This window comes from Eriocheir sinensis, unplaced genomic scaffold, assembly GCF_024679095.1.
Source record: "Eriocheir sinensis breed Jianghai 21 unplaced genomic scaffold, ASM2467909v1 Scaffold775, whole genome shotgun sequence".
Taxonomy (NCBI): Eukaryota; Metazoa; Arthropoda; class Malacostraca; order Decapoda; family Varunidae; genus Eriocheir; species Eriocheir sinensis.
Window position 1 is genome coordinate 170,470 of NW_026112137.1, and position 19,193 is coordinate 189,662.

The window sequence follows — 19,193 nt, forward strand, 5'->3', positions numbered from 1 at the left end:
AAAGGGACGGTGCCTCGGCCTGCGCCGATCCTAGAATACCCGCCCCCTGCCCGGCCTTGGGATGTAGTTTCTATTGACTTGCTACAGCTTCCCGCCAGCCACCAGGGCTCTAGGTACCTCTTAGTTTGTGTAGATCACTTGTCTCGGTACGTTGTTTTAGCCCCAGTGCAAGATAAATCTGCTAAGTCCATTGCTCATGCCCTGATTACTCATCTCATTTGTCCGTATTCCACACCTAGAGTGTTGTTAAGTGATAATGGAACCGAGTTTCGAAATCAACTTTTAGCAGAAATATGCAAACAGTTTGCCATTACACAATCTTTTACAGTCATTTATCACCCAGCCAGCAACGGCCTTGTTGAGCGCGCGAATAGGAAGATTTTAGATGTCTTGCGCCCGGTCGTTAGCGGACTTCAGCATACATGGGAGGACTGGCTAGCATATGTTGCAGCAAGCATAAACAGCAGTGTTTGTGAGTCAACGGGATAATCTCCCCACTACATAATTTTTGGGGTTGAGAAGAGACTCCCGTATGACCTGCTTGGTAGTTCTCATTCACCTGTATATAATGTAGATGATTATTCTAAGGTTCAACTCAAGGTTTTCACAGATGTTCATAGAGAGGTCAGAAAGAGACTACAGGCTACATCTGAGGCTATGTGCTTGCAGCAACACAAGCGTGCCGCCCCTGTTTCCTTGAAAGTGGGTGACTTTGTTATGATTCGAGTCCCAGAGAGACATTCAAAGTTGTCCCCTAAATTCGTGGGCCCACGCCAGATAGTTAGGCAACTAGGTGGTCAGAAATTTGAGCTTTATGATCTCATTTTTAATTCATATGAAATTGTGCATAGTGATCGCCTCAAAAAGACAGACGCCCAGCCTGAGGTCATCGATTCGACTTTAGTTGAACCAGCGAGAACCGCCTGTTTGCCTCAGCCTGACGATGCTTTGTCTATCTTTCCAACACACGACTATAACCTGCGTCCTCGCAATTACTAATTTATTTGGTTCCTGAGCTTTTGCCTGCATCTTTTTCATGCGAGAGGGGAGTGCTTGAGTAATACTTTTCACTCTGACTCACTGTTTTCTTTTTATTGCTGAGTTGATGCAGGGCAGTCAGTCTCCTTAGTTGTTGGGACCGTAATAATCGAGGGTGTAGACTACCATAGGGATAGGTACTTTTAACCTTGAACCTCATGTGCTTCTGCTTGAAACAGACATTTTTCTCTGCAAAGACAGATTTAACTACACTTGGGCAAATGCTGTCCCTAACTTTTATTGTATCCAGCATGTGAATACCTTTCGGCTTTGGAAGTACGCAGACAAGTCTTACTTACTTACCTTTTCCTTGACATACCACTGTTAACCGTTACGGAAATTATTTTTGACATCAAAGATGTCAGTCATCCACGCTCGTTCCGGTCGGAGGATAGGTGGAAATTTGTCTTTTGAATTTGCTGTTTATTAATGCTGGAATTACTTTAACTATTTATGCTGGATTTATATATTTCAGTGAGATTTGTTACAACGGTGATTTCACAACTTGGTGACAGGATTTTCTTTTATAGTGCTGTAGACCTGAAAAACGGAGTATCAGGAGTTAGTGGTGCTGACCCAGTCAGATGCTTCTAAAGCTCTAGAGACTTGCCCCTATCGTCACGTCGTCCCTAAATCACTTTTCCACAGGAGGTTCTCCGGATTTCACTACTTCTTTTTCACACTTCCAGTGTTTGTGACAGTGGTCTGTCCTGAAGGTTCAACTTATAGAGAGGTTGCAGGTCACCTGCGGCCACAAATGCCATCCCAATCTATCCTATTGACAGTTTAGTGAATCTCACCTTTTCTGGGATGAAGTATGTGACAAATAGCCTTTCCGAGCTAACCTTTTTAAATTTCTCGGAATTGGAGTCAACTGTCCATGACTCTCTACCGGTTTACCTTGCCCCATATGTACATTACCCATCACTGATCTTGCCGGTGGTTCTTTTTATCATCATTGTCATCCCCCTATTCTGCCTTGTTAAGCGGGTTCTGACTTTGTACAACCATCTTCAGGCAAGAGTTGCCCCACCGCGCTAAGTTCGTACGCATTGTGACTCGAAGACTCAGTTTGTCTCAAATCTTCTTCAAGGATTTTTTTTCCTTTTCTTATTACTATTCCAAATAGCTCCATTACCATGTATCCTAATGACAATTTAGTCAATTTATTTTTCTAGGATGTATCTTGTAAATTACTACTCGAGCTATTATTTTGTTTTCTCGGAATAGTGCTGAGCTTCCTGTTTACCTCGCCCTGTATGTACTTTGCCCATTTATTGTTACTTCCATGATTATTTTTATTGTCATTGGCATTTCCCGATGTTGTATCGTTAGGCGGGCTCTGACTTGTATATATTTTTTTTTACATGCAACCACAATAGGCCCTCGTTTAACTAGTACACATTGTGCGACTGTAACATGGGTAGGTACACTGATTTTAAGGGTCGGGTGAACCGCGAGGTCGCGACTTTTTCCGTGACCGAGCGATGTAATGTATATATTATAACATACATGTGAATGTGTGAATGTATGGCCCAGCGGCGCCAGGACGTTACCCACAGACGCTACGTTGTGCTTAGGAGGTGCTCCTTGCCGTGGGAACGGTGCTGATTCAGCAAGCATGCTATCCGCTGGCCGCTCCTGTACCAAGAGAAGTTCAGGGCGGGCGGCGGACGAGAGCACAGGACTTCTCGGAGTGTGCGTACGACTTACGACTCGTCCACAAAATACTGTAACTATTCTGTGAATATATTTAAAAAGCAATACAACCATTTAATCAACCAGAGAGAGAGAGAGTAAATTAAGTGAACTCAAAGTGAACTTAACGGCTCCGCTCGGCCAACACATAACCCACATCACTTAACTAAAAGGCTATTGTGTTGTCTCACGACTTCTATCAACTGGAGAAAGCAGGCAACGGCACACCGGACCTGACGTGAGATAACAGTTCGCGCCTTAATCAAAAACACAAAAAACAGCTAACAAAAAGGCTAACAACATGTTTTCAAGAGAGAAATAGGTTGTGTTGAAATATATAGATTTTATATCCTGTATATGAGAGAGAGAGAGAAAGTCTAACCAAGATAGCCAGCCAGACAGAGCACAAGATATGTACAACATATGCACACCTAAAAGTAAATTTTCATGTGTTATATAATAAATTAGCTTGCGTGAGTCCCCATCAGTACATTGTCCCGTCCATCAGGCTCAGCCCAGCAATAGGTCTGGCTTGGCCCGCTCAGGCATCACACATATCAGGCTCCTTTCACCATCATGGCTATCATGGTATTACATGTATATCCATAAGATGTTTATTTCAAGGACTATGAGTGCTTGAAGAACAGCTATTTGTGGCCCAATCCCCCCCCTGAGTGAGCCCTTGTGGTCAAAACACCCGCCCTTCAGGGGTTCAAGATCATGTGGGATGTGCTCACTACTCCAGGTCCATAACTCTTAGAGAATGAACTCCAACACTTAAGCCCTGAACTTAGGTATTTAGATGAATTGTATGTTTTAATCAGTTTCTCATATTCCAACTTTGCCTTGAGTCAGTTTTTACTTAGTTTTTAACCCGTCCGCTGCGATTGGCACGGATTTGGCTTTCACTAGTAGCCTGGTAACGTATAGTCCCAGGTCTTTCTCTGCCTCTGTGGTGGATAGTGGAGTGTTTCCCATGTGGTATTGGTGTGCTGGATATCCCTTCCCTGGTAGCCTGGTAACATACACTCCCAGGTCTTTCTCTGCCTCTGTGGTGGATAGTGGAGTGTTTCCCATGTGGTATTGGTGTGCTGGATATCCCTTCACTAGTAGCCTGGTAACATACACTCCCAGGTCTTTCTCTGCCTCTGTGGTGGATAGTGGAGTGTTTCCCATGTGGTATTGGTGTGCTGGATATCCCCTCCCAAGGTGCAGGACTTTCCATTTTTCTTCATTGAATTGTAGCAGCCACCTTTTGTGCCTTTCCTATAACATGGTGAGGTCTTCTTGTAGGAAATCCACAGTCAAGGGGCTATGCAGAATTTTCCAGGCTTTTTTTTCCCCGATGCAAATTATGCTCTTTACCCCCCTTCCACAGGCACTCCCAGAGGAACAGTGGAAGAAGTACCAGCTGATGACCGGAGAAAGCAGGGAGAGGCTGGATTGCCGAGGGGTGACGCTGCGCTGCCTTGACGAGGCTGCCCAGGAGAAAAAGCACCAGGCCGAGGAGATGAAGAGGGACATTGTCGACTTGGTGGACATTATGTGTGTGTGTGTGTGTGTGTGTATGTGTGTGTGTATCACAACCTAGTTCAGACCTCACCAAAGCATGCATTGTGTTCAAGTGATCTCATACAAGCAAGCATATTAAACCGGCAGCAGCGACGGGTCAAATTTGTGCCATGATATAATTATACCTCCCAAAATAGATGATGCATAAACTGATCACAAATGCTTTGATATATATTATGAAATGGTTTGTGTGAGGGGTGATTTTTTCTCATTTTTCTCGCTCAGAGGGACCATTAAGAAACATGATCCACCACCGCCTGGTTAATATGTGCCGCCGACGATCTGTTCAGCAGGATGCAGCGTGCTCTGAGGCGACCCCGGGCAGGAGGCAACATGTGACCTCGTGCGCCAAACCTTTGACCTCTGTTCAGGAGCAGTAAATAGCGGGCTTTTTTATTTTTTTTTTATGCCCTGGAACTGTCTCCTTAGCTGTAAAAAAAAATCAAAATACTGACTCATTGCCGTCCTGGGGTGAACAGACTGTGATCCAGGTGAACGTATTACTCGGGTAGCTTATTCACTGAGGCGTGTGTTGCCGGCGAGAAAATGAGTCATCCTCACTCTGCTCCGAGTCTATTATGGAACATTATCTCTCTCTCTCTCTCTCTCTCTCTCTCTCTCTCTCTCTCTCTCTCTCTCTCTCTCTCTCTCTCTCTCTCTCTCTCTCTCTCTCTCTCTCTCTCTCTCTCGGCCCACATTTCGACCGCCACACACATTTGACCAGGCTTTTCTAGGAGTTGTGGGCATTTCCAGGGGTAGCTTTGTGACCCTTCCTCTGTACTGTGAACCTAAGAAAACACACATTTGACCAGGCTTTCCTAGAAGTTGTGGGCATTTCCAGGGGTAGTTTTGTGACCCTTCCTCTGTACTGTGAACCTAAAGAAACACACATATGACCAGGCTTTCCTAGGAGTTGTGGGCATTTCCGGGGATAGTTTTGTAACCCTTCCTCTGTACTGTGAACCTAAAGAAACACACATATGACCAGGCTCTCCTAGGAGTTATGGGCATTTCCAGGGGCAGTTTTGTGATCCTTCCTCTGTACTGTGAACCTAAGAAAACACACATTTGACAAGGCTTTCCTAGAAGTTGTGGGCGTTTCCAGGGGTAGTTTTGTGACCCTTCCTCTGTACTGTGAACCTAAAGAAACACATGACCAGGCTTTCCTAGGAGTTGTGGGCATTTCCAGGGGTAGTTTTGTGACCCTTCCTCTGTACTGTGAACCTAGGAAAACACACATTTGACCAGGCTTTCCGAGGAGTTGTGGGCATTTCCAGGGGTAGTTTTGTGACCCTTCCTCTGTACTGTGAACCTAAGAAAACACACATTTGACAAGGCTTTCCTAGGAGTTGTGGGCATTTCCAGGGGTAGTTTTGTGACCCTTCCTCTGTACTGTGAACGTAAAGAAACACACATATGACCAGGCTTTCCTAGGAGTTGTGGGCATTTCCAGGGGTAGTTTGTGACCCTTCCTCTGTACTGTGAAGCTAAAGAAACACACATATGACCAGGCTTTCCTAGGAGTTATGAGCATTTCCAGGGGTAGTTTTGTGACCCTTGCTGTGTACTGTGAACCTAAAGAAACACACATATGACCAGGCTTTCCTAGGAGCTGTGGGCATTTCCAGAGGTAGTTTTGTGACCCTTCCTCTGTACTGTGAACCTAAAGAAACACACATATGACCAGGCTTTCCTAGGAGTTATGGGCATTTCCAGGGGTAGTTTTGTGACCCTTCCTCTGTACTGTGAACCTAAGAAAACACACATTTGACAAGGCTTTCCTAGGAGTTGTGGGCATTTCCAGGGGTAGTTTTGTGACCCTTCCTCTGTACTGTGAATCTAAAGAAACACACATATGACCAGGCTTTCCTAGGAGTTGTGGGCATTTCCAGGGGTAGTTTTGTGACCCTTCCTCTGTACTGTGAACCTAAGAAAACACACATTTGACAAGGTTTTCCTAGGAGTTGTGGGCATTTCCAGGGGTAGTTTTGTGACCCTGGTGGTAGTGTGACCCTTCCTCTGTACCGTGAACCTAAGGAAGCACACATATGACCAGGCTTTCCTAGGAGTTGTGGGCATTTCCCAGAGTAGTTGTGTGACCCTGGTGGTAGTGTGACCCTTCCTCTGTACAGTGAACCTAAGGAAACACACATTTGACCAGGCTTTTCTAGGAGTTGTGGGCATTTCCCAGGGTAGTTGTGTGACCCTGGTGGTAGTGTGACTCTTCCTCTGTACCGTGAACCTAAGGAAACACACATTTGACCAGGCTTTCCCTAGGATTTGTGGGCATTTCCCAGGGTAGTTGTGTGACCCTGGTGGTAGTGTGACCCTTCCTTTGTACCGTGAACCTAAAGAAGCACATATTTGGCAAGGCTTTCCCTAGGATTTGTGGGCATTTCCCAGGGTAGTTGTGTGACCCTGGTGGTAGTTTGACCCTTCCTCTGTACCATGAACCTAAGGGAGCACACATTTGACAAGGCTTTCCCTAGGATTTGTGGACATTTCCCAGGGTAGTTGTGTGACCCTGGTGGTAGTTTGACCCTTCCTCTGTACCATGAACCTAAGGGAACACACTTTTGACCAGACTTCCCTAGGAGTTGTGGGCATTTCCCGGATTAGGTGTGTGACCCTGGTGGTAGTGTGACCCTTCCTCTGTACTGTGAACCTAAAGAAACACACATTTGACCAGGCTTTCCTAGGAGTTGTGGGCATTTCCCGGGTTAGGTGTGTGACCCTTCCTCTGTACCGTGAACCTAAGGAAACACACATTAGAACTCAACCCACCTCCGTTTTGGCCCTGGGAGGTGGTTGGTGTGAGGGTCTGAACCAGGCTCACCAGCAGGGACTTGGCACGACACACACTTTAACTTGTGACTATAATTCAGCCTCTGACTGCTGCTGCTGCTGCGGTCATAACTTTGGGGTGTAACAGTTTTTTTTTTTTTTTTTTTTTTGGGTGTGTGTGAAGAGGAAGAGGAAGGAAGATTATAGATTTTTCCTTTTCAGATGTGGAGGTAACTCACTCTCTCTCTCTCTCTCTCTCTCTCTCTCTCTCTCTCTCTCTCTCTCTCTCTCTCTCTCTCTCTCTCTCTCTCTCTCTCTCTCTCTCTCTCTCTCTCAGGAATGAGAAAATACAGGATAATTTTATATACTTTTATTATTATTATTATTATTATTATTATTATTATTATTATTATTATTATTACTGATCGTGCAACTGATGGAAGCTGGGACAGGAAGTTGCTGATATTTGGTAAGTTACTATTGTCTCTTTCAACCATGATTTCTACCAGTCTACCAATATTCGCCCAACATCCCTCTGCCAGTTTTTTCCACAATTCAACCATCAGTCATCACAAGTTCAACCCAAAAACTCAACTTGTTCAAAACTTTTTCAACTCTGTAACCCCAAAATTTCAACCCAAGACCTGACATTCAACCACGATTTCTACCATTCCACCACAATCTACCGGGACCTAACCACCATAAATCTTTTCAGGGCTATGGCTGACTGGCTGGTGCTGTCTGGTCACTCAGCTCAGCAAGGGACTGGAAGCTGGAACTCTCTCTCTCCCATTGAAAAGAAGAGAGAGAGAGTGTGTTCCATCTCATCCTCTCTCCCTCTCTCTCTATTCCCCCAACATCCAGGCGGCATCTTGGGAGGGGAGGGGAGGGGAAGAGAAGAGAAGGGAAGGGAAGGGAAGGGAAGGGAAGAGAAGAATACAATAGCTCACTGGTGGACAGAGGAAAGAGACAAGGAAGAAGAAGAAGAGTAGGTTTAAATATATCCATTGTAATATATATTTCCAAACTTTATTAGTCTTCTCTTTATAAAAATACAGGGAGAGAGAGTTAGTTCCATCTCTCTCTCATCTCTGCCCTTCAATTAATCTCCCTCCATCTTCTCCCCAACAGGACTCGTCTCGTCTGGTCTCCCCCAGCATCCAGGCAGCATCTTGAAGGCCTGACTGGTTCCTTCGGCTCAGTGGTCTCGTCTCTGTCTCCCTCCCTGCAAGAGTCTGGCAGAGTTTAGTGCCAAGAATGTGTGTGTGTGTGTGTGTGTGTGTGTGTGTGTGTGTGTGTGTGTGTGTGTGTGTGTGTGTGTGTGTGTGTGTGTGTGTCTCTCTCTCTCTCTCTCTCTCTCTCTCTCTCTCTCTCTCTCTCTCTCTCTCTCTCTCTCTCTCTCTCTCTCTCTCTCTCTCTCTCTCTCTCAGCTCCCAGGCCCCACAGGGTGTCCCCCCACAGGGTGTGTTGACAACCCCCACAGACACATGCCCCCCCAGACACATAAGGGACCCCCCCCCCTCTCTCTCTCTCTCTCTCTCTCTCTCTCTCTCTGCAAGAAGTGTCAGTTTGCTCAATAAATATACAAGCAATTTCTGGTGTTTTTTTCGTCCATTCTGCAAAGTTTACAAAGACACAGACCTTGATAAAGTGGAGATTACAAAGAAACGAAAATGAGGAGGAAGAGGAAAGATTAAGCTATTTTTTGGCATAGGAGGAAAGGAGGAAGAGAGGAAGGAAAAGGGAGAGAAATGGAGTTGAACTTGGAGGAGGAAATGAACGAAACCACTAAAATTACGCTGGAGAAATACACAGACCTTTTATAAAAGTGGAGATAGGAGAGGAATGAAAAGGAGGAGGAGGAAAAGGAAAGAGTAAGCTATTTTTTGGTGTAGGAGAAAAGGAGGAAGAGGTGGAAAATGGAGGAAAATGGACTTGAACTTGGAGGAGGAAATGAATGAAACCACCAAAATTATGCCAGAAATACACAGACCTCGATAAAAAAATGGAGATAACGGAACTGAAAAGGATGAGGAGGAAAAGGAAGATGGGAGGAGGAAGAGAAAAGATTAAGCTATTTTTTGGCATAGGAGGAAAGGAGGAAGAGGTGGAGGAAAGAGGAGAAAAATGGACTTGAACTTGGAGGAGGAAATGAACAAAACCACCAAAACTGCGCCGGAGAAATACACAAATCTTGATAAAAGTGGAGATTAAAGAGAAACGAAGAGGAGGAGGAAAAAGAGGAAGACAAGAGGAGGAAGAGGAAAGATTAAGCAGTTTTTTGGTATAGGAGGAAAGGAGGAAGAGAGGAAGGAAAAATGAGAAAAATGGAGTTGAACTTGGAGGAGGAAATGAACGAAACCACCAAAATTACCCCGGAGAAATACACAGACCTTGATAAAAGTGGAGATAACTGGGAAACGAAGAGGAGGAGGAAGAAGAAGAAGACAGGAGGAGGAAGAGGAAAGATTAAGCTATTTTTTTGGCATAGGAGGAAAGGAAGAAGAGAGGAGGAAAGAAGGGAAAAACGGAGGAAACCTGGAGAGAATCAGTGAGAGAAAGGACCTGTTTTCAAGGCAGCCCCTAACCTGACGTAACCTTGGGCCTGAGCATACACAGGGGGTGGGTTGCTTCACTCTCCCACCATCTCCATCCGCCCTCCCCCATGTCATGAGGTGCGTGGGTGTCCCTCGGTGGTCTCCTGGGCTCACTGGAGGGCTGAGTCTGGTCTCATCTCGGTTCCTTCCCTGCAAGAACCATCACGGAGTTAGTGTGTGTGTGTGTGTGTGTGCGTCAACTTCAAGTGCCAATATCTCTGCAAGGACAACAGTTAGGAACACAATATTCTAACACAAGATGCTCCTAACACTCGCCTACAACACCTGTAACTGGCAGTGCTTCTAGCTCCTGAGACACGAGGAACCAAATCATTTGGGGATGTCGTGGACCTTGTGAGAGGTGACCCTTCGCTACCAGGACTAGGCTGGGATGGCTGGCTTTTGGACCCTCAACGGGGAGCACGGCTAAGTATGCGAGTTAACCGCATGAAGGGTCACTTTGGACCATGTTCTGAGAAATGGTTACAAGCAGGAGTTCATAGATGCAAATTCTACTACTAATAACAAGGGCTCCACGACCTGATGTGTGAATAGACAGGGAGTGAGCGCGTAGGCAGGAAGTGCCGGGAGGCGGAACACTCGTGGGTCCTCCTATGGACGGGTATAAGGCCGGCGGGCATGAACTGTTCACGTGGGCGTTGTCATGACGTTTTGTGACGTGTTGTGATGTAAAACGACACGGTGGTGACGATTTGTATGGTAGCCGCTGGCCCTATATAAGAGCTCCTCGGCAAGGAGCAGGAGTGTCGCATTCACCAATTCAGTAACAGTCAACCTATTTTGGGGCTGTGGCCATTACTGTACTTGAGGCAACACTGGTGAGTAGAATTACGAGACTCTGTTAGGAGAAGCCGTATTTCTTGTGACTGTGTAGCATGTGATCGTTCTGGAGTATTAGGAACTTTGTTATGTTGAGTAGGAACATTCAGTGTTGTTGGTAGTGAAACGTAACCAACCGTACATGTGTGTTTCATTAGTGACTGGTCGCTACGAGTGTGTCTGCCGTGAAGATTGTTGATTTCATTTGGGCGTGTGACAGTCAGTAGTGACGTTAACTTGTTGATTCTGTACTTACTGATGTGCTCAGGTATATTCCTTTTACTGTTAGAATAAATATTATAAGCAACTTAGTCATTACCATCCCCGTACTACACCTCCCTCTGACACGTTAGCAACTTATTAAGTGTGTAAACAGGAGTACAAAATGTCCCACTCAATCCTTTTACATTTGCCGACTTCTAACCTGAAAACTGCCTCCTTCATCCCAATAGCTGGAAAAATTTATAGTTATCATTAAAATCGTCAATTGCAGATGTCTTTGGGGAATAATTAAGGGTCAAAACCAGGTAATTATGATGCCCTGAGTACGACAATCTGGCACCACCGCTCAGAAGACACTTTGGCTCGGAAGATAGTTTTTTGACATGAGGAATTGACTATTTTAACAGGGACGACTACCAACACAGGGACGGCTACCGGCACAGGGACGGCTACCAACACAGGGACAGCTACCAACACAGGGACGACTACCAACACAGGGACGACTACCAACACAGGGACGGCTACCGACACAGGGACGACTAACAACACAGAGACGACTACCAACAAAGAGACGACTACCAACACGGGGACGGCTACCGACACAGGGACAACTAGCAACACAGGGACAGCTAACAACACAGGGACAGCTTCCACCAGTATTTTGTCACCTTTGAGAGTGGTAAGTGTAATCCTTCGCCTCCTAAAATCTTATTCAGTTTCCTTTGTGTAGTGAGCATACCAATTCTTGACAGCATAGTTATTTTCATGGAATATAATAAAATTAATAGAGAGAGAGAGAGAGAGAGAGAGAGAGAGAGAGAGAGAGAGAGAAAAAGTCAAACTAACTCATAATTGGATAAGGATAGAACAACACAGATAGTGTCAAAAGAAAGAAGATTAAATACTCTACAAATACACAAGAGCGAATCTCAAACAAACAAACAGGAAGCAGAGAAAAACATCCTTGACCCTGGCAGAGCGACACCAGAAATTGAAAAACAAGAATTAAAAATGTCAATTAAAATAGAAACTACTCAAAATTGGATAAAGATAGAAACATACAGATAAGTGTCAAAAGAAAGACAATTAAATACTCTACAAATACACAAAAGCGAATCTCAAACATACAAACAGAAAGCAGAGAAAAACATCCTTGAACCTGGTAGAGCGACCCCGGAAATTGAAAAACGTGTATGAAAAATGTTGATAAAAATGGGAATTACTCAAAATTGGATAAAGATAGGAACATGCAGGTAGCGCTAAAAGTAAGAGAAAGGATCAATCAACAACTTCATAAGAGAAAATCTCAAACAAACAAACAAGCACACTCGCATACCTGGTAAAACGAGCCTACGGTGTTAAGACTAGAGGGAAGACTCATGAAAAGTTCTGATAAAAGTCAAAATAAGTCATAATTGAATAAAGATAGAAGGAAGCAGATCAAGCCAAAAGAAAGAGAAATGATGAATCTACAACTCCTTCAGAGGAAATCCCAAACAAACAAACAACCACTCTAATATACCTGGTAGAGCGATCCCATGGTGGCGCTGGTGGGAGGAATCACATTGTTGACGAAGAAGATGAGGGCATCCTCGGGTCTCAGGGGAATTCTCTTGCGCATGAGGAAGTAGAATTGACCGACTGGCAAAGGAACCAAATACTTCTTGTCGATACGAGCCTGAGGGGCCTTCTCCACGATGACCTGTAATAGTAGTAGTAGTAGTAGTAGTAGTAGTAATAGTGGTAGTAGTAGTAGTAGTAATAGTAGTAATAGTAGTAGTAGTAATAGTAGTAGTAGTAGTAGTAGTAGTAGTAGTAGTAGTAGTAGTAGTAGTAGTAGAGAGAGAGAGAGAGAGAATGACACATACACTCTCTCAATCATATGAGAGAGAGAGAGAGAGAGACATAAGCCACAACACTAACACAACACCAATAAATCACTGTACAATCTGTTTTCACCCCGAAGATGCGCACTGAGGCCGCGCGCACCTCTGGATCACTCCCCTACACACAGGCTATATAATTGAACAGGGTAACCACGTGTAACTATTTTACCCTCACGTCAACAAGTTTCAAAGGCCAAAATGGCGCTCAGTTGAGTTTTCCTTAATGATTTTTTAGGCTCACAGTACAGAGGAAGGGTCAAGCTGTCACCAGGGTCACAAAACTAACCCTGGAAATGCCCATGACTCCTTCGAAAGCCTTGGCAAATGTGTGTTTTCTTTGGTTCACGGTAGAGAGGAAGGGTCAAACTGTCACCAGGGTCAAAACACAGCCCCTAGAAATGCCCACTACTCCTAGGAAAGCATTGTCAAATATGTGTTTTCAGGTTCACGGTAAAGAGGAGAGGTCAAACTGTCACCAGGGTCACGAAACTACCCCTGGAAATGCCCGAAACTCTTGGGAAAGCCTTGTCAAATGTGTGTTTTTTTTAGGTTCACAGTACAGAGATGGAGTCAAACTGCCACCAGGGTCACAAAACTACCCCTGGAAATGCCCAAAATCCCTCCGAAAGTCTTGTCAAATGTATGCTTCCTTAGGTTCACGGTACAGAGGAGGGGTCAAACTGCCACCACGGTCACAAAGCTACCCCTGGAAATGCCCAAAACGCCTATGAAAGCCTTGTCAAATGTATGTTTTCTTAGGTTCACGGTACAGAGGAGGGGTCGAACTGCCACCAAGGTCACAAAACTACCCCTGGAAATGCCCACAAGTACTACGAAAGCCTTGTCAAATGTGTATTGTTTTTTTGGTTCACGGTACAGAGGAAGGGTCAAACTGTCACCAGGGTCACAAAAGTACCCCTGAAAATGCCCACAACTCCTAGGGAAGCCTTGTCAAATGTATGTTTTCTTAGGTTCACAGTACAAAGGAAGGGTCAAACTACCACCAGGGTCACAAAACTACCCCTGGAAATGCCCACAACTCCTAGGAAAGCCTTGTCAAATGTGTGTTTTCTTATGTTCATGGTACAGAGGAAGGGTAAGACTACCACCAGGGTCACAAAACTACCCCTGGAAATGCCCACAACTCCTAGGTAAGCCTTGTCAAATGTATGTTTTCTTAGGTTCACGGTACAGAGGAAAGGTCAAACTCTTACAGGGGTCACAAAACTACCCTGCTGGAAATCCCCACAACTATTACGAAAGCCTTGTCAAATGTGTGTTTTGTTAGGTTCACGGTACTGAGGAGGGGTCACACTACCACCCGGGTCACAAAACTACCCCTGGAAATGCCCAGAACTCCTAGGAAAGCCTTGTCAAATGTGTGTTTTCTTAGGTTCACGGTACTGAGGAAGGGTCGAACTACCACCAGGGTCACAAAACTACCCCTGGAAATGCCCACAACTACTACGAAAGCCTTGTCAAATGTGTGTTTTGTTAGGTTCACGGTACTGAGGAAGGGTCGAACTACCACCAGGGTCACAAAACTACCCCTGGAAATGCTCACAACAACTACGAAAGCCTTGTCAAATGTGTGTTTTCTCAAGTTCAAGGTACAGAGGAAGGGTCAAACTGTCACCAGGGTCACAAAGCTAGCCCTGGAAATGCCCACAACTCCTAGTTAAGCCTTGTCAAATGTGTTTTTTCTTATGTTCACGGTACTGAGGAAGGGTCGAACTACCACTAGGGTCACAAAACTACCCCTGGAAATGCCCACAACTACGAAAGCCTTGTCAAATGTGTGTTTTCTTAGGTTCACGTTACTGAGGAAGGGTCTATCTACCACCAGGGTCACAAAACTACCCCTGGAAATGCCCACAACTCCTAGGGAAGCCTTGTCAAATGTATGTTTTCTTAGGTTCACGGTACAGAGGAAGGGTCAAACTACCACCAGGGTCACAAAACTACCCCTGGAAATGCCCGCAACTCCTACGAAAGCCTTGTCAAATGTGTGTTTCTCATGTTCACGGTATAGAGGAAGGTCAAACTACCACCAGGGTCAAAAAACTACCCCTGGAAATGCCCAGAACTTGTCAAATGTGTGTTTTCTTAGGTTCACGGTACAGAGGAAAGGTCAAAATGTTATCAGGGTCACAAAACTACTCTGCTGGAAATACCCACAACTACTACGAAAACCTTGTCAAATGTGTGTTTTGTTAGGATCACGGTACTGAGGAAGGTCACACTACCACCAGGGTCACAAAACTACCCCTAAATGCCCACTACTCCTTGGAAAGCATTGTCAAATATGTGTTTTCAGGTTCACGGTAAAGAGGAGAGGTCGAACTACCACCAGGGTCAAAAACTACCCCTAGAAATGCCCTACTCCCAGGAAAGCATTGTCAAATATGTGTTTTCAGGTTCACAGTAAAGAGGAGAGGTCGAACTACCACCAGGGTCACAAAACTACCCTGGAAATGCTCACAATTACTACGAAAGCCTTGTCAAATGTGTGTTTCTAAGGTTCACGGTACAGAGGAAGGTCAAACTGTCACCAGGGTCACAAAACTACCCTGAAATGCCCACAACTCCTGGGAAAGCCTTGTCAAATGTGTGTTTCCTTAGGTTCACGGTACAGAGGAGTCAAACTACCACCAGGGTCACAAAACTACACCTAACTTAATGTTCCAATACTTACTACTGACAGGTACTACTTACGTCTTCCCTCACACGACTCCTAAACCAACCAATACGTTCTTAATGACACAAAGACTGACAGGTGATTCAATTTTACCTCAAACCACTAAAAAGATCATTGCACTGTTCATTAACTTCATACTGACAGGTGTTGAAATCTTAATTACCTCACACGACTATCAGCGCAGGTAACACACACACACACACACACACACACACACACAGACACCCACGTACCTTCCTCCTCCTCTCTTTACGTCCAGATAGCAAACAGCCAGTCCTTTTTCCTCTCTCTTCCTCCTCCCCCTCCCTTCCTCCTCTTCCTCCCTCCTTTCCTCCCTCCCTTCCTCCTCCTCCCTCTCTCTCCATTCCCTTGTTTCCTCCCCTTTTTATCCGTTCATAGTCAATTAGTTAGGTAGTTAGAGAGTTAAGTAGTAGTAGTAGTAGTAATGGAGGTGGTAGTCTGTGTGTGTGTGTGTGTGTGTGTGTGTGTGTGTGTGTGTGTGTAATTCACCTCTCGGTCTGCTGCGAGTCTCTCTCGAGACAGCCAGCCGTTCCCCTACGGAAGAGCACAGAGCTCATAGTACCAATCTTTGGGTAGGACTGAGACCACTCACACACAACACACCGCGACAACGAGGTCACAACTCCTTGCCTGACGTCGCGTACCTACTCACTGCTAGGTGAACAGGGGCTACACGTGAAAGAAGATAAACCCAACTTATCTTAAACCGGCCGGGGAATCGAACCCCGGTCCTTATGGTTGTGAGCCAGACGCTCTACCCCTGAGCTACCGGGCCGTGTGTGTGTGTGTGTGTGTGTGTGTGTGTGTGTGTGTGTGTGTGTGTACATGTGTGAGAGGGTGAGTGAGAGAGAGAGAGTGTGTGCGTGAGTGCGTGCGTGCGTGCGTGTGTGTGTGTGTGTGTGTGTGTGTGTGTGTGTGTGTGTGTTGATGTGCTGAATTAGTCTTTTCTCTTGTAATTATTTTTCGTATATTTTATTTAGCCCTTCATATAAATCTCTTTTTCCTTTAAATTTGAGTTATTTATCTTTTTATCTTGTTATATTTCCCCCTAAGGTCCATATAATTAATTCTTTCCTCTTTGTCTGATGCAAAGTTTTCTGAGGTTCTTTCTCAGACCTTTCCAGGAAGCACAAATGATTTCCCTTCCAAATATTCTTCTATTTCCTACATTTTTTTTCTAATTTTGCGTTGGTTTTCATGTTTTCTTTTTCATCTTAAATTTCACTTGGTCTTTTTTTCTTTTAATCAAGCTGTTTTTGTCTTAGATTGGACTCTCTCTCTCTCTCTCTCTCTCTCTCTCTCTCTCTCTCTCTCTCTCTCTCTCTCTCTCTCTCTCTCTCTCTCTCTCTCTCTCTCTCTCTCTCTCTCTCTCTCTCTCTCTCTATATATATATATATGTTTTTTTTACAATGAAATCCAGATTCCCTCTTTCCACTGAATTTAAATTACGGACATTTTTTCCTCATATATTTAATTCATCACTTTTTCCTCCCACTTTTCCTCCTGCTCAGACGGTCGCAACACCCTCCCCGCCCGCGTCTCGTCCGTCCTTCTTTGCATTGAATTTAAATTACGGACATTTTTTTCCTCATATTTATATCATCACTCTTTTCTTTCCACTTTTCCTCCTGATCAGATTGTCGCACCCCACCCCCCGATCCCGCGTCCCGCCCTTCCCGCCCTTGTCCCGTTACAACACCGCGGGATGGGACCTCCTGTATGTGATAAGTATGCCGGGATGAGTGTCAGGCCTCTTAATTATTCTTACCTTTACAGTTCAAGTATGTTTAATAACGATACGAGCCACGCGATCCACGTTAGTGGCCGCTACCACGGAGCACGATGGGAAGTCAGGGGTGGGTCCAGCTAATATGTTTATGAACGCTACGAATCATGCGTTAGTGGCCGCTACCACGGAGCACGATGGGAAGTCAGGGGTGGGTCCAGCTAATATGTTTATGAACGCTACGAATCATGCGTTAGTGGCCACGGAGCACGATGGGAAGTCAACAAACAGTGTCGCGGGACCATGCTGGCGAGTGGCGATATCAGTATCAATGGAGGGGAGACTGTTTCACGGCCTCAACTTCCTGTGTGATGGAAGCCGCCGCCCAGTTATGCTCTTGGAGGAAGAATGGTTAATGATAAGCCGGAGTTACTTATAATAATAATAATAATAATAATAATAATAATAATAATAATAATAATGATAATAATCAGTGTGTGTGTGTGTGTGTGTGTGTGTGTGTGTGTGTGTGTGTGTGTGTGTGTGTGCATGCTTAAATTGTTACGTGCGTAAGTGAATGTGCGTATATTTTCATTCATTCTGGAGAGAGAGAGAGAGAGAGAGAGAGAGAGACTAATATTGGAGAACTCTTATCATTTGTACTCTCTCTCTCTCTCTCTCTCTCTCTCATGCTCATTTTCATTTTTTTTCTCGTTATTTTTATTTTTTGTTTTCTCTCTTCTTTTAGTTTCCTCCTTTCCTCTCTTCCTTCTCTCCCCCTTTCCCTCCGTCTCTTCTCTCTTCTCCTCTTCCCTATTTCTTTCCTCCTTCTCCCTCCTTCACATTATTCCTTCCTTTCTCTTCCCTTAATATTTCTCCCTCCTCTCCCTTCCCTTTTTCCTTCATATTTCTACTTCCTCACTAATCTTTTCACACACACACACACACACACACACACACACACACACACACACACACACACACAGTCACCCTTTCAATCTCTGCGGCATTTTTTCCCTTCTCTGAATATGCCGATTTTCATTTTCTGCCCTGATGACCTCTAGTATTGACCTGACCTGTTCACGATTGCGCCAGGAGTAATGGGGACTGGAAGGCGACGCGTTCTACTGGGATCTGATTTTTTTTGGGGGGGGCTTCTTCAGTGACTCCAAAGGTTAGATTATGAGATGGATGGCCGACTCTTTTTAGCTTCCTCTTCTTCTTCTGCTTCTTATCTTTCCTCTTTATATTTTTATCTTTATTTCTTCTTTTTCATCTTCTAATCTTCTTCTTCTTCTTCATCTTTTGTCTGCTTCTTCTTCTTCCTCTCCTTTTTCCTTTTTATTTTATTTTCGTTTCTTCTTCTTCTTCTTCTTCTTCTTCTTCTTCTTCTTCTTTTACTTTTTCTTCTTCTTCTGCTTCCTCTTCGTTTTTCTTTTTATTTTATCTTCATTTCTTCTCCTTCTCCTTCTTTTTCTTCTTCTTCCTCTTCTTCTTCTCTTTCCTCTTATTTTTCCTCTTTTTTATTTTTATTTTCCTTTTTTCTTTTTTTTTCGTCTTATTTGTTTTTTCCCTTTTATCATTTTCTTTTCTTTTTCTTTTTCGTTTTCCTCTTTTTTCTTTCCTCTTTCTCTTTTCTTTTTCTTTCTTCTTCTCTTTCCTCTTTTTTCTTTTCCTTCTTTTTCATCCTCTTTCTTTTCCTTTTCCTTCTTTTCTTTTTTTCCTTTTTTTTCTCTTCCTCTCTTTCTTTTCATTTTTCTTCTTTCTTCCTCTTTATTCCTCTAATGTACCCTTTCTTCTATTTCTTCACCTTCTTCATCTTCATCATCTTCTTCTTGTCGTAGTAAAAGGTGTCACGTGTACTCATGTTATCAGCAGCGGAAACGATATCCTGTCACCAGCAAGCCTTTGTTGTCTCCAGACTCTCACACACACACACACACACACACACACACACACACACACACACACACAGACACACACACACACACACCCTTCTCATGTCAACTATTTGCAAGAGCTGAAAAGGATATCACTCGGTTTTTCATGAGGGTTTTTTTCACTTTCAGGGTACAGAAGAAGGATCCAACCATCACCAGGGTCTTTCAACT

At 44.4% G+C, this 19,193-nt stretch overlaps 2 long non-coding RNA genes across 5 annotated transcripts; one reads left to right on the forward strand and one right to left on the reverse strand.

Moving 5' to 3' along the window:
* Positions 1 to 4,117: 4,117 nt before the first annotated feature.
* LOC126994329 (uncharacterized) lies at positions 4,118 to 8,364 on the forward strand. The gene is made up of 4 exons (XR_007749010.1): positions 4,118 to 4,281; positions 4,534 to 4,684; positions 7,808 to 8,080; positions 8,224 to 8,364. It is a non-coding gene; the product is annotated as an uncharacterized LOC126994329 (long non-coding RNA).
* On the reverse strand, positions 8,108 to 15,517 carry LOC126994326 (uncharacterized). Of its 4 annotated transcripts, none has more exons than XR_007749009.1 (4): positions 15,499 to 15,517; positions 12,274 to 12,453; positions 9,737 to 9,839; positions 8,108 to 8,317 (listed from the first exon to the last, which is right to left on the reverse strand). It is a non-coding gene; the product is annotated as an uncharacterized LOC126994326 (long non-coding RNA). The 4 variants fall into 4 exon arrangements; XR_007749008.1 differs by having other exon boundaries at positions 9,691 to 9,839; XR_007749006.1 differs by having other exon boundaries at positions 9,681 to 9,839.
* Positions 15,518 to 19,193: the final 3,676 nt, after the last annotated feature.